The sequence below is a fragment of the Bidens hawaiensis genome, unplaced genomic scaffold (genome assembly GCF_021521415.1).
Source record: "Bidens hawaiensis isolate Kalapana, Puna unplaced genomic scaffold, B.hawaiensis_p1.1 tig00041358_1, whole genome shotgun sequence".
Taxonomy (NCBI): Eukaryota; Viridiplantae; Streptophyta; class Magnoliopsida; order Asterales; family Asteraceae; genus Bidens; species Bidens hawaiensis.
This window is the reverse complement of record NW_027497328.1, coordinates 28,086-40,958: the sequence shown is the minus strand read 5'-3', so window position 1 is coordinate 40,958 and position 12,873 is coordinate 28,086. Positions and strand designations below refer to the sequence as shown.

The following is a 12,873-nucleotide window of genomic DNA, read 5'->3' as shown; positions in this document are numbered from 1 at the left end:
AGCCAAACGCTTGTCTTTGGCCGCTGACTCAGCTCGAAGGGTCTCCAACAACTTGGCTTGTTCAGCCATCATCTTAGACTGTTCATCCAGTTGTTTCTGGAGAGTGACCTTGGCTTCCTCGGCAACAGACCGAGCAGTTTCTTCCGCCTTCAGGGCCCGGCCGGCTTCCCTAGCTTCATTCATGGCTTTAAGGGCTTCTTCTTTGCATCGGAAGCGGAGGCCGCTAGCTCGTCCCATTGCTCATGCATCGTCAACTAGTCCCTGGTTATTTCATGGGTGGTGGAAATAGTGTTCGCCAAATAGTAAGAATGAGAGTTCAGCAACTCTTGGCGAACACTAAGACGACGCCTCTCCTTTTCACCGTGCGGGAGACACTCCCCCAGAAATTCAAAACATGTGTCCACGTTATGGAATGTCGAATCCCGACGTAAGGACCAGTTAGGTTTATGAGGGGTGGGGTCCTCCTCCTCAGGAGTAGGAGAGGTTCGGGAAGAATAGGGGAACGTGCTTATGCCCCCTTGATCCCTGAAGTGGTGTACATTGTACGAAGGTGACACCTTGGCGTGAACAGCGGTGTCCGCCTCCTTATTCTTCAAAGGAGAGTCGTCCGTCACAACAACAGGGTCCTCAGCAGTATTAGGAGGCGGCGGTGGCGGACGAAGAGGTGAAATTTTCAATCCGAAAATACCCTCGAAAAGATTATCAAGGTTCACTGAAAAACACTAACAAAGATTTAACATCACAATAAACAAAGAGAAAAGGGAAGTAGGTACTTTGCATACCCAGCGAAGGGTCCTCCGCATCAAGTTGTTCCAATCGTGCTTCCAAGGCGGAAGGTTTGGTCTTTTTTGACTTCTTCTTCTTGGGAACATCCTTTACAGGATGAATTTTCCGCTTGCCCGCCGCCTTGGAGGCGCCCGCATCAACAGTCGGGCGTTCACCCTCAGCAGTAGTATCATCAGGTCCCGGACCCTCAACTTCTGCAGTGGTGTCAGCGTCATCATGGCTCGTTGCTTGAGCAGTCGCGGCTCGTTGACGAGTGAGACCTGCAGTTGAGTCCACAGCCTTATTTGCATCAGTTGAATAAACTTCTTCACAGAGTGACGACTCCTCGCTAGATGAAAAGAGTACAATCGCTCCGCTAGAAGTAAGGGCAGTTAAAGGCCGGGGTTGTAGAATGCCATCACCTTTAAGTATGGCCTCTTCAACATGCTTCTCACCTTTGGCATACATCGGTTCAGAGACCACGGGTTCCGGACGAAGGGCAACAGGGAACAAAAAGTTATCGCTCGTCCGATCCAGATATGGACCATCTTTTGGGTCAATCGGACGCCGCACCATCATGCCACCTTCTTTGTCCAACAAAGTACTGAAGGAAGAACCTTCACCTACACAAATATACGAAAGTCAGAAATTATTCATATCAAAGACGGAGGCCATAAACAAAGCTCACTCTTATCAGTCTTCTCGTAATATGGTTCCAATTCAGGGAACGGCCATAAACGGCTCATCTTCGCGCTCACCATCGCCCCCTCATGAATGGGACGCATGGGAGTAGGAGTTGAGGTTAGAGTCTTGAACCATGGAAGATCCTCATGAGCGGAAGCAGGAACCATGGGCATAGGAGACTCCGCCTTACGTTTCGTCATTGAAAACGGAATAACATTCTCTCTGATCCAGAAAAATTTTGGTTTCCAGCCATGAAGACTACGAATCCACTCCGTACCAACAGTCTTCTTCTTATCAATAGATGCAAAACTATACCATCCGTCACGGAAGGTCATTTTGTAAAATACGGCAAACATGCCAACAGAGGGATCAAAATTGTGAGTTTGACAGCAAAATTCGAAATGTCGAATTCTCAACATCCCAAAGGGATGGATCTGTGAGAGATGAATTCCATATGTCGTCAAGATCGACCGGACGAACTACGTCACCGGAATCCGGAAATTCCACGTTGTAAAATGGTCTATATACACAACCATCTTCTTTGCAGGCGGACTAGTGGCAATAGAACCACTAGCCGGACGTTCTGGTTCCCACTCCGGCGCCAGTCCATATACATTGACAACATCGTTAAATTCTTCTTCTTTAAGGAAAACCTCAACTTCAGTAATAGTAGGGGCACCCTTCTTCTCTTTAGCCATTTTAACTCCACAAAGATCAAGAAAATTACAGAAAGAGGAAGAAATATCAAAGAAAAATGAAAAACTTCAAACGTTTGAAAGAAAAGAAATCTGAAAGTGATAAAGAGTAAATAGAAGATACAAGGGCCATATTTATACTCATCGCAATTAATGCGATCCATAAAGCGCCAGAGGAGAGAGAAACCGCGGACCGAAAGATGACTGACACGTCAGGTGGGAAATTCAAGATAATAAAAACAGACTGTCGGCAGCATCATATACGTCCTGTCAGTTACCCTCAAAAAGTTTCTCTCTCCGCCAAGTCACTATAGTTATCCAAAACTTTCAAATATTTCAACAAATTGAAGGAATCAGAAAATTCCTCTCAGAAGGTATTAAAAGCAGTAAAAAGATCACAAGAAGTCAAAAGAAATATTCTTCATTAATGATCTAAAAAACATTAAAAGAATGAAAGAAATTTTTTTACAAGTTATAGAAACAGTAAATCTATCCTAAGGGTTTGAAGCGGACGGGTCTTCCGGGGCCTTCATAGACGTGTCTTCCGAAGAATCATCCTCAGAGTCTTCCCCAAGATAGGTCTTCAAAAGTTGTAGACCATTATCTGCGGATGCAAACTCCGGAAGTATTTGCTGAAGCGGAAACACTAGGTCGTCATGTTCTTTTACCCGCATAACTCGGGCTCTCTTGACATCAACTCCATGAAGAGGATGATCTTTGAATGTGCGGCTGCTCTGAGCATACCTCATCCCTTCATGAAAACCCACAATGCGCCCAAGTGAGGAAGAAGCAGACATCGCATTGGCAAAGCTGTCATTTAGCTCCTTACCTCCTTTGATATGACGAACAACCTGTTAAGACGGAAACATAAGTTCTCAGCATCAAAAAAGTAAAAGTAAAAATGCCGAGCAATAAAGAATAACTTACAGCATCAACGCCCCGAGTAAGGAACCATTGGCGGTCACATTCCGCACGTTCCGCCCGTGCTCGGAACTCCTTTGATTTCGCGATGGCTTCCTCATGGGCTTGTAGGAGAGAGTCATAGGCAGTTTGAATTTCAGCAGCACTTTTGTCTTTAAGTTCGACTCGCTCCTTCTGCAACTTCAGTTCCTCCTCCAGATCGTGGATTCGGGCACCCTGAAGAGCCACTTGATTTTCCAACACTGAATTGGCTTCCTGAACACGGACTTACTCGTCCTTATCCTTTTGGGCCCTCGCCCGATCAGCTACTCGACTGGCATTTTGCCTTTCACAGGCTTCTTTCCATCGGCGAGCAGCCTCAGCATTACGGTCCTGTTCACTCCTAAGAGCATTTTCCGCGTCAGCCTGTTTCCATCTAGCAGTTTGAGCAGCAAGGCGATGTTCCTCAGCTTCTTTCCTAGCAACCTCAGTGGCTCGGCGAGCTTCACCCACTTTCCCACTCAACGTACGCCATTCGCTCAGAACCTCTTGGCTACCGGCCAGAGCATTAGCCAAATGGTAAGCTACGTTCGTGTGAAGGTCATGTCGGAAAAGGTCACGCTGATAGGCCATTTCAGCAGGTGGCGCACAGTGTTCAACGAACTCCATACAGGTTATAGGTTGGGAAAACCGCGAACCGTTAGTAATGCCCCAGGGAGGAACAAACAGCTCATGTTTGTCCCCCAAGCCTGTATCCCCGTAATAACGAGAACCCGAGGGTTTAAGGCGAGCCGGGGTGGAAGAAGACTGTTAAGGAGGAGGTTGACGTGGAAGCTCGTCAGTCTGAATATGCTCCTCCTCAGCAGTAGGATTGGCTTGCTGATAACCACTACCACCCCACCTTGAAACAAGTAGTCAAAACGGGTATCACGGCCGGACTGATCGTCCGGACCTCCCGTTGAAATATCAGTTGGAGGAGTCGGCATCCTCTCGTCTGCAGCAACCTCAACCAAAGGGGAGGTTGGACAATCCTCCACGTTAGCAGCATCAGGCGGAGTAGATGGCTTTTCAGTGTGAGGAGTTGGTGTGGTATAACTTCTCCGATATATTCTCACTGAAGATCAACGGATCTACACAACAAGATTTATACTTAGCAAAATACTAATAAAAAGAATACAGTATATAAAGGCTGACATGTACCTTCAACAGTGTCAAGACGGTCAGCAAGGCTATACTGTGGCTTCTTGGGACGGTGTATTTTTCGTTTTTTCTTTGACGGTCCTGCCTCAGTGTCCGCAACCTTCTCGTTCGTACGACCCGTCTGGGAGGCTAAGAAAACTCTCCTTTGCTCCAATTCTGCCAATAAATGTGAGACAGAGGAAGGTTCAGAAGTATCGAAATCTTCTTCCTCTTCGGAGGCAGAAGACATAGAAACGTTACCATCGTCATCACTTGACGATAAGATGGCAACTATCCCGTCCGAAGTAACGGCAGTAAGAGGAGGAGTGTTTAGAATATACGCACCTGTTTCAAAGGTGGCATTTGAGATTACAGGTTCAGCCCGAACTTTCTTCGGAAACAGAAATTGAGATTTAGTTTTGTCAAGAATGGGTTGGTCCTCCGCCTCGCGGATACTCTTACGGACACAACCCCTATCCCCAAAAAGAACGTTAAACATGGGACTCCGACCTGAGGAAATAAAAACTTAATCATTCAACGATTTAGAATAAAGAAGAAACAAGTATACAAAGGAACTTACGCTCATGCAAGTCTACAAAAATAGGCTCCATGAATTCCGTCGGCCACAGACGACTCATGCCTGCCCACACCAATGCCTCTTATGGCAAGGCACGCATAGATGAGGGCTCCATGGTAAGAATGTGATACCATACACGACCCACATGAGCGACTGTCACTACCTCCGAGAGAGCAGAATTCACAGGACGGCGAACCATGGTTAGAGGCACCACGTCCTCGGATATCCAGAAAAACTTGTTACGCCAGTCGGCGGACAACCTTTCAACCTCATTCCCAAGGCTCCGATCGGAAAATCCTTGGCACGTATACCAGCCATTATGGTTAGCAAGGCGATAAAAAACCAGGAATCGATCTATGTGGGGAACCATATCACGTGCTATACATACAAATTCATAATGACGAATTCGCATCATAGCACGCGGGTGTAGCTGAGATAGATGGATCCCATAAGCAGTCAAAATCCTCTCGAGAAATTTCGTTATAGGAAGTCGAAAATTCCCATGAACGAAATAATCGGCATACAAAGCCATTTTCCCAGGCGGTGGGAAACTGGCTATTGAACCGATAAATGGAAACTCTGGTTCCCACTCGGGTGGAATACCATACGTTTCCAGTAATTTTTCATACTCCGAGTAGTCCCATGCCACTTCTATCTCGTCAACCTCAGTTTGAACATTCGACATTATAGAAGGATTTGATGAAAGAATATAAGAAGGTTCAATGTTTTCTAAGAGAGGAAATTAAGAGGATAATCAAAGGAAAGGAACGATAAAACTTCGAAAAGAAGAAGTTTATCCCTATTTATACCCATCGCAATTAATGCGATGGGATATGAATAGTAGAGAGAGAAGTTCATGACCCAACCAGTGATTGCCACGTCACGCGGGAAATTCGAAAAAGAGAAAAAGTTGTACAGTCGGGTACAGTGACAGCCGTCAAAAACGTTCCATCATCTGTTCACGCGCCTGCGAGTGGTCAACTTGTCCTTTTTCATGATTATCCATACCAACAGAAGATATTTTCTACCTAACTTCGAAAAACAAAAATCCCCAAAATACATTAAGTCCAGAATTTCACCCGCATAAAGACTTCACACTGAAGAAACACTGGACTGAGGGGACTTGTAGAGGTAGGGTACTAAAAAGACCCAAATACCCTTAAATATCACCCGCATGGCACAGAGAATCCTTTTACAAGCCACCCGCGGGACACATGGATCACCCGCATATCATGATAGAGGAGGAACGTCCTCACAATACGCGCGGAAGCATCCGGACATCCTCAGAAGTTGTCCGCAAGACAAGATATCTGTCCCCATAATAGCTGGAGGACAGTGTCTACAGGACAGATGTCACCATTCAAATACTTTCTAGAAGAAGGCTCATGATTCTTACTTGGGGAATACGTGACATACTAACCAATGAACAAAGGACACCTGGCCAGGTTGTTATAACCGTGCACATGGCCAAGGTGTGATCCGCCCTATCAATTGGCGACACGTGTCCAGGTTGTTATGCTCCTGCACATGAGACGTATAGCTCAACCTATCACACGAGGACACGTGTCTAGGCGGTTATAAAAGATCTTCTAGAAGAGGACAGTTGCCCCTATCATCTTCCATCATCTTTCGGCTATAAATACCTTGTCAAACGGTATGAGGTATTTATTCACACACATATATTCTGGCTACACTTAGTCTCTCTACTTCAGTACTTTCTTCATTACGAACGTTACTGATTCTCACGCCGGATGGTGGTTACAGGAAGACCCCCCCCCCTCTTGTCCTTCCTGTAACGAGACTCACGGTGTTTGTTTTGCAGGTTCCGGTCACTGGACTTTAAGGGTCTTTACTCATATCGTGGTAGTAGTTATCGTATTATACCCTGTGGACTCACTGGATCCATGACCCATACCCGGGGAGCGGATCCGTGTTTCTTCAGTTGGGCTCGTAGTTTCTTTGACATACTATTTAACAGGTACAAGAGTACGTTGTAGTTTATATACATAACAACTCGTAACATGTTAAGCGTATCTTTATTATTTTAGAATTCTATCAGTTAATGCCATGTGATTTTACTTTGCAAAAATGTGGTGACTTATTAATTATTATGCACTAGCGAACGCTCTGTGACATTAGTGTCTTACAAGGCGCCTGTTAGCAAGCAATCAATCATTAACCTCTATTAATCTCATAATATAAATACAAAATCGCATATCATATATAAACAACGTTAAAACCAAAATTTAACATCAAGTTAATGTAAAAGCATGTATTTCATCAGAAAAATAAAACTTGATTGATTTAATATATTAAAATCATAAGTGAATCCGAGATAATTCCGTCATTTCACCCTTTCTAAATATAATCAAAATCTTGTTTTGTCACATTGTATAGGCTTTATTAGTGTTTTACGGCTTTAAAAAAATTGACTTGGGCTTCCCAGGACCCAGGTGACCCTAGGACCCATGAGCAGTAGTCCATAATCCATATAGAGCCGACCCATAACAAATAAACATATATACAGCCCATATAAATACCTACGCTACATCAGCCCAACCAAAAAAATAACGGTTTGTTTATTCTTGATTCAAGATTAAATGATTTTGAATATTTATGTCATACTCATTACTTATCACTCACTTTTACAGATATATACTACAAGAATAATAATGCATTTCAATATTTTATTCTATACATAACACTCATACATATATTAATAAATAAAAGCATACAAAATGAATACATAACAATGGATTTATTAAAAAAAACATGACAATGGAGATATTTTAGATAAATAGAAAATACATAACATAAACAATAAAATAAAATCATCTCTCTTAGTTATACTATCCATTTTATTTGACGAATAATCTATATCTATAGTACTATACTATATATATATATATATAAAGCATTTTAAAGAAGTATGTAAACAATTTTTGGATTTTAAAAGTTTTATAAATTTTGATATATAATATAACACTTGATGCATAATACTTAAGTAATAAATATTTTTTCAATGGTTATGCAACTCGCATTAGAAATCGGATTAATATGATTATCCTCACTAATTCAAGTTTCTAATTTTGTCCCATCACGAAACATGAGTCACCCACCGGTATTAACAAAATAAGCTAAAAACTTAGAATAGTTGGGATAGTTTTCTTATGTTATCCATTTTATTTGATGAAAAACTTGTAACTTCATAGTGTGCAGTGTCAAGTTGTAAACACTTTTTGTCTGAATAAAGATGCAAACAACAAACCAAAACCAAATCCAAAACAACAAAATCAAATAACCAAAGTCACCTTCCCTAAATCATCTCCAACACAGCTTCTTATACACCAAAACCCTTCACCACAAACTAAACTTCAAGCACTTAACACCATTGTAAACGACCTCGAAAATTCGGTCAAAAACGGCATAAAAATCGACGATCGCCATATATTTTCATCACTTCTCGAAACATGCTACCGTTTACAAGCCATCAAACTGGGTATTCGCATCCATCGCGTAATACCCACAAATCTTTTACGTAAAAACGCGGGTGTTGCTTCAAAACTACTAAGATTATACGTGTCAAATGGTTATATGGGGGATGCACACCAGGTGTTCGATGAAATGTCTAAGAGAAATAATTCTGCTTTTGTTTGGAATTCGCTTATATCCGGGTACTCTGAAATGGGTTTGTATGATGACGCATTGGCATTGTATTTTCAAATAATGGAAGAGGGTGTAGAGCCGGATGTATTCACTTTTCCGCGTGTTCTTAAAGCGTGTGGTGGCATGGGGTTGATTCACGTTGGTCAACAAGTCCATCGGGAGATTATTCGACGTGGATATGGAAATGATGGGTTTGTGCTTAATGGGTTGGTTGGCATGTACGCGAAGTGCGGTGACATTGTGATGTCGCGTAAAATATTCGATAAAATTGTAGTAAAAGATATAGTTTCTTGGAACTCAATGATTACGGGTAGGGGTGCGCGTAGTTCGGTTTTCCTTGGTTTTGGGCTATAACCGAACCAAAAACCAAAACTTCGGTTTTCGAATTTGTGAAAATTGTTCATTTTTGGTTTGGGTTCGGTTATTTCGGTTTTGCCATTTCAGCTTGAAATTTTGGGCCTAAATCATTTTGTTAATTAATAAGTTATTAATTATTATACATTTGTACTAAAATATTTTAGTTACATATTGTTAAATTGTTATAAATTACTTCAAACACAAAATACAAAATGAAATATATAAATTCGGTTTGGTTTGGGTTATTTCGGGTTTTATTACATGCGAAACCAACGCTGAACCGTAAGTCCGGTTTTCATAAAAACATAAAACTAAATATCGGTTTTTGTTTTGGTTCGGTTTTTCGGTTTATGATTGGTTTTTCGGTTTCATGTACATTACAGGTTTGGTTAAACACGACCTCTTATTCGACGCATTGGTAACTTTCCGAAAAATGATTTTAAACGGGTTCGAGCCATACTCGGTTTCAATTTCCATAATTCTCACACCAGGGTTTCCTATAAAACTCGTGGCTCAGATTCACGCATGGGTTATTCGTAAAGGAACACAATGGCATCTACCAATTGCGAATTCTTTAATTTGCATATACGCAAAAAATGACCGGTTAGACATTGCACGACAGTCGTTCGACGAAATGCCTGAGGGAGATTTGGTATCTTGGAACAGCATAATATCAGCACACAACAAACACCCAAATGCCCTCAAGTACTTCCAGCTTATGTTGAATGCCAGAATTACCCCTGACGCGATTACATTCGTGTCTGTATTAACCGCATGTGCTCATTTGAAGTTTGTAAAAAAGGGTGAACAATTGTTTTCTACGATGACGGAAGAGTATGGGATAGTTCCTAGTATGGAACATTACGCGTGCATGGTGAATCTTTATGGTAGGGCTGGATTGATAACCGAAGCTTATAAAGTGATCACGGATACAATGCAAGTCACGGCTGGTCCTACGGTTTGGGGAGCGTTGTTGCATGCTTGTCATGTTTATGGGAATGTGGAAATTGGGGAAATTGCTGCGGAGAATTTGTTCGAGTTGGAGCCTGATAATAGCCATAATTTCGAGCTTTTGATGCGGATTTTTGGTGAGGCGGGTCGTGTGCAGGATGCGGAAAGAGTTAGGGTGATTATGGTGAGTAGAGGGTTTGATTTGTAGAGTTGTAAAAGGTTATGAATTATTCAACTTGAGGTCATCTGCTTACCTTTTTATATAATATGTAAACACCTTGTAGAGTTGTAGATTTGATTTTGACATCTTATCAACTAATCACGACTCATTTCGAACTGAACTCATTTCGACTACACCTACCTAATCTTAGGCTTCGGGGACTAATCCTTTGCAGATGATGGTTTCCACCGAGCAGGGCAGAGGCATTCGTTGAGGCAAAGGGGTTGGTTGCCAAAAGAAAGGGGCTGACAGCACAGCAGCAGCAGTGGTTGCGGAGACAAACGAAGGGGGTGTGGGTTTTTTATTAGGTGCAAAGTCCAGAATACCGCAACCACTTGAACCAAAGCCAAAATCAGTATAAACAGACGCACATACACATCATAAAAGTTAATAAATGACAGAACCTTTAATAGTCCAGTCATAGATTCAAGTCAAATTTAGTTCAAGTACTTGATTAAAATAAAAACAAACAGAAAAAGCTAGAGTTTAGTTCAGGAACTTAATTAGGTTAGAAAATCTTTAATTGGATCATCATGATCAACCTTTTTCATCCTGCATGTCCTCCTTAGCACACCTGAAATGGCAAAATGTATAAACAGTCAACCACTTGGCTCCCAAAGCCCTGATGTGTGATATTAACATTCGAGTTTGTTCAAGAATTATATTTTAGTGTGTGCAGCGTGCGTGCTAACACAACAACTAATAAGAAACACAGACCTAGCAGCTGTTGCCTCTTTGGAGGCCGGCATGCCATCATCATGTTTGGGCAGGGGTGTCTTCGCTCTCTGGCCGATGAAATTCCAGCTCAGCCCTTTCAATCTTTGTCTTGAGTGCGCCAGCATACTCTTCCTCCGGGGTCCCAAAAAGATCAGAGCGTATCTGAGCAATCCAAGCATTAGTTGCGGAAATTATGTCATCTTGCATATGTTGAGTCATCTCAATGACCGGAATCAGTTCACCCCGTAGCTTGATGCTTTGAATATGTTCCTTGACTGCATTAGATAACTCTTGCAGTGTAGTGCCAAAAACACGAGGGCGTGTCTCGACAAGCCAAGCAAAAGTTGAGGAAATTTCGTCATCTTGGGCAGGTGTAGTATCCCTAATCTTGGCAAACAGTCTGTCTTTTTGTTCTCTATGCTGCGGGTAATGCATATGTTGATACATATGGGAGGCTGGAATCAGTTCACCAGTAAATGGTGAAGCAACGGTAGCAACACCCCCCAGCCTCTCAAGCCTCTTGTCGATCTCTGCAATCCGTTCCCTAATGGTGACCTTGATGTTACCATTCAAGCTTTTTCTCAGTCGTTTGAGGAAAAGATATTCGGTGTTGTCATAGCCATCTTCTGCAGCCCCATTCTGAGCACGCAACTCGGACAGCCGGTGCCGGTAATAGGCATGATATGGATCAGCAGCATTCAGGAAGCTGTATTCGGGCTTTCCAGCATGGTCAGAAATGATAGTTTTCTCAAAGTAGGACGGGACTGATGCGATAATCCTTGCAGAGTCGTCGGCCTGGGTTTTGATGTCGGGGGGGGGGGGGGGGAGGAATGGTAAACTGAGCGCCATCGGAATCGTTTCCGACTTGGGATGGAGGCAACATTTCCCCTGCAAAGGATTGAAGAAAAACAATATATATAATAAACTCGCAGATTGAAAAGCAAACGTAGATAAGTATATGTAATAAAAAAGGTAGAGAAAGGTGGTCTTGTTTAGTAGATCAAACCGTAAGTTTTATCACATACATAATTGGCATTCATAAACAGGAGTTAGACTAATTAATTACTAACTAGCAGAAGCAGATATGAGCGAACCATTCACTCAGGCATTTTATCAAACATCTATTGTGCATTGAAACAAAATCAGATCACGAAACTTTAAACAAATACCAATCTACTAAAGAGAGAACTACTTAATAAAACCTTTGTAAACAAGATGATCAAACTTAATTGCTTTTATCAATCAAAAAACCAAGTAAGAATCAATCTGTATTATACCTAAACGCGCAACGAGATCGAGCAAAACAAATAATACAGATTCAAGCCCTAAATCTTAATAGCAGAACTAAAATCACTATAAAATATTCATTACCCGGTAACCGGAGATGACCATTAGATTAGGGTTCAAAAGTTTAATTAGGAGGTGTTTGGTTATAACTTATTCATATAAGTTAGGGGGTGTTTGAGTGAGCTTAGGCTGGGGGGCGCGAGAGGGGGCGCGAGTGGGGGCTCCAGCCAATAATATTGTGACGTGTGGCAGAGAGAGAAACTTGATAAGATGGGTGTTGGTTGTGGTGCTCGCGCCCCAGGCCCTGGTGTGGAGGGGCGCGAGAGGGGGCGCGAGCGGTTTTTTTTTAATTTTTTTATAAATGTATTAAAAAAACGTATTATTAAAAAAACTCATAAATTATTTAAAAAAACACACATTAATTAAAAAAACACATTAATATCTAAAAAAAAATTAAAGTACTAAAAAAAACATTATTCTTATTCTTCGGCTTGGTCTTCTTCGATCAACCTCTTCCGGATACGTTCCTTTTGTTTTTCCATCAGCATTTGGTCGACCGGATTTAGGTTACTGAAGTCTCTTGTAAGGAAGTCCAAATCTCTCATTCTTTTTTTTTCCTTTTTGTCATTAGAGACCACCTCCATGGTTTTGTTGAATTTATTGAGGGATTCAACAAGATCGGCGATGTTTACGGCTTCCCCCTCAGCCGGTTTTTTCCCCCTGGCGTCCCTTCCCAATGGCCGCCTCCTCGGCGGTGAAGACGTTTCCTCCCCCACAACGTTTAGGTCGAATCCAACCCGGCAATCCGACCCGGCGGAAGTGCTATACCCTCCAGACGAACTAGTTTTAGTCCGTTTCGGCCCTACTTCCACATC

General features: G+C 42.2%; 1 long non-coding RNA gene and 1 pseudogene across 2 annotated transcripts; one reads left to right on the top strand and one right to left on the bottom strand.

The window, feature by feature from the left end:
• Positions 1–6,456: 6,456 nt before the first annotated feature.
• Positions 6,457–10,116, top strand: LOC143592892 (pentatricopeptide repeat-containing protein At4g25270, chloroplastic pseudogene; annotated as a pseudogene). The gene is made up of 3 exons (XR_013146006.1): positions 6,457–6,461; positions 8,013–8,776; positions 9,207–10,116. The product of XR_013146006.1 is annotated as a pentatricopeptide repeat-containing protein At4g25270, chloroplastic pseudogene (transcript).
• A 199-nt stretch (positions 10,117–10,315) lies between these two features.
• LOC143592900 (uncharacterized) lies at positions 10,316–12,126 on the bottom strand. Its single transcript, XR_013146008.1, has 3 exons — positions 12,083–12,126; positions 10,712–11,599; positions 10,316–10,568 (listed from the first exon to the last, which is right to left on the bottom strand). It is a non-coding gene; the product is annotated as an uncharacterized LOC143592900 (long non-coding RNA).
• Between the last annotated feature and the right edge of the window lie 747 nt (positions 12,127–12,873).